The following is a 2,650-nucleotide window of genomic DNA, read 5'->3' as shown; positions in this document are numbered from 1 at the left end:
TCGAAACTGGTAAAGTTTTGAGAGGAGGTGGGAAGGGGTTGATATGGGAGGTGGGATTTTTTTCCCCCCCACCACCACCTTCTCTTTCCTGCTGTTGGATAGCAGTGCAGCCATTTCGGGGTCTGCTGATCTAGTGTGGGCTACAAATCAATCCTGCTGCATCTGGAACGCATCTGGTGCGCATTTTTTGGAACAAGAAACAGAGCATTTAATCTATATCCTATGGCTTCAGCAACTGTTATTACATAACCAAGCAGTATTTTTACAACGTTTTAAAATTAAAAGCACAAGGCTGGAGTCGGGTGACTTTAACTGACTGCAATGTTTGCGTAAAAGGCTCCTCAGCTTTTTTTTAAATCCAGCTGTTTCAGCATCAGTTTGTGCCTTTCCTGTTTACTGCTCAGATTAGGAGTTCTGATAGTTTTCATGTGACACTGCTGATAGACTTCAGAAGAAATCAACAGCTTCCACCACGTGCAGTCACCAAATGAGAGGACACACGAGCTGTTTTTAACTGCATGATAATAATAAAAGTTCTCCATCCATTCATTTACATTTATGCAATTTTGCAGCTAAATTATAGATGTTTTATTTCTACACTGGCAGCCGCAAGCGCCAGTAGGTTCCCTCACCCACCACACCCTGTGCAGACATCCACCCACCCTGCATGACTCACAGCGAGTATGACTCTAATCTGCTCAAAGGATGGAAAAGAAATGGCCCCAAGGACAGTGTAACGGAGGAGGAGCTGCTGCTCCGCTCACATCTATGTGCAAGTTTGAATAATGCCAAATCTTAAGGGAAAGCAACAGATTCCAGGATGGTGGGGGGGAGCTGCAGCAGACTGGCCTGTGCAGCCTTTTTGTATGAAACACACTCCTGTTTGTGTTGAGGATAACAGCTGTTCCAGATAAGCTCTTATTATTTGTTCGAAGAGAGGGGGAAACAGCTTCAAAAGATTTGACAGGAAGTTCAACAATGCTTACACAGCAGAAAAATTAAAAGAAAAAATCTTGTTCAGGGTTTATTAGGATAACCGGGCATGTACACATAAATGATTAAATGTTCTTGACAGAAAAATAGTACAAATTAGGTTTTCTGAAGGAGTATTATTGGTTCTCTTTGTAAAGGAGTCAGCACTTACAGAGCTGAAAGATGGACTTTTTTTTTCCTCCTGATTTTTATTGGTTTTCTTCTCACTTGTAAAACTCCTGAGCTGTAAACATTTTGATTCTGCGGACTTACAGAAAAATAACCGCCATTTATTTTTATAATTAATACTTCAAGCACCAAATATTCTACAGCTACAGCTAGTGCCATCTCTGATTATAGCCTGCACCGTTCTTTGGTTTTGGGAGAGTTTGCTGAACTAAATAAGTGATTTGATATTTTCTTGTAGGAAACTTTGTTTAGTTCTTTTCCAAGACCTAATAATTTAGCAGTTAAATGAGAATATAATCCGTAGATGACTTGAAAGTACTGCAGGATCCAGTCCTGCTGAACCGGATAAGTGGTTGAGAAAATGGATGGATGGATATTTGAACATTAAATGAAGGCTATAATCATATGCACCATTAGAAAAACAGAACAATAAACTCATTGTATAAAAGAAGCAACACAAAGAGCATGACCTTAACACAGGGAGACACACTTGGGACTATTTTGTTTTCCAAAATGAAAAGACTATTATTTCTGAAAAGGAATGTGGGTTTTGATCTATGTGGTCAACATAATTGCTTCAGTCTTTGACAGTGAAAGATGACACGTCGCTATTTCAAGGGGGATCATCAGGAAGGATTCGTAACAACCACAGTCATCCAACTCGTACAGCCATCACTGAGCTACTGCAGGTTAAAGGTCAAATTGACTTTGATTTTGAAACCACGTTATTTTTGCATCCTTTTTCACAAGCAGACACTTTACCGTCTCGCAGGAGAAAAGAACAAGTGTAAATCAAAGTTACTGATGGCTATGGTCCAGATAGGTCTTGGGTTTCAGGGCACTGATACCGTTCAGTTTGACAGTGAGAGTGTTGCAGACACTGTGACTCTGACTGGGACACTTAAACAGAAAGGAGCTGCCATTAATAACACCTGTCCTTTTCCTTCTTTGGATAAATATGGAAAGTGAGTGGAAAATGTGACACCAAATGTCAGGAGGCCTCAAGTTCGCTGCTAGCCAGGTGATTTTTATCACCTGTGTGTCCCCATATTGTGGCCCCTGTGTCAGACTGTAGTTTACTGGTCTTTATGTGCTGTTTATGTAAACCTTGGAGGGGAGATAAGGAAGTGTTTTACAGATGAGGCTCACTGGCAACGCATTAAAGGGAAACCAGCACACAGCGGATTGTGAAATCAAAATAACCCGCTAACCCAAAATACAAAACACCCTTTCAGCCAAAGTCAAGTGACAGTCTGTGCACAGCCCAGTAGCGTCTAATCCACTGGAAAAGGGGAAGCAAAAGGCTGACCATATCTTATAATTTAAGTAAGGGGGACAATAGCATGCAAAAACATGGCTAGAGTCTATATTTAAGAGTGCCCAGCCTGCACACCTGTATTTGATGAAAGACATGGCACCTGCGTTCGCTGTCTCACATTGGCTCTGTTGCTACCCATATTGCTGGGGACTGAGCACAGAGTTTTTGTCA

The sequence above is a fragment of the Aulonocara stuartgranti genome, assembly GCF_965226115.1.
Source record: "Aulonocara stuartgranti genome assembly, chromosome: 13".
NCBI classification, from domain to species: Eukaryota; Metazoa; Chordata; class Actinopteri; order Cichliformes; family Cichlidae; genus Aulonocara; species Aulonocara stuartgranti.
The sequence above is the reverse complement of the archived record's forward strand: the minus strand, read 5'-3'. Positions refer to the sequence as shown.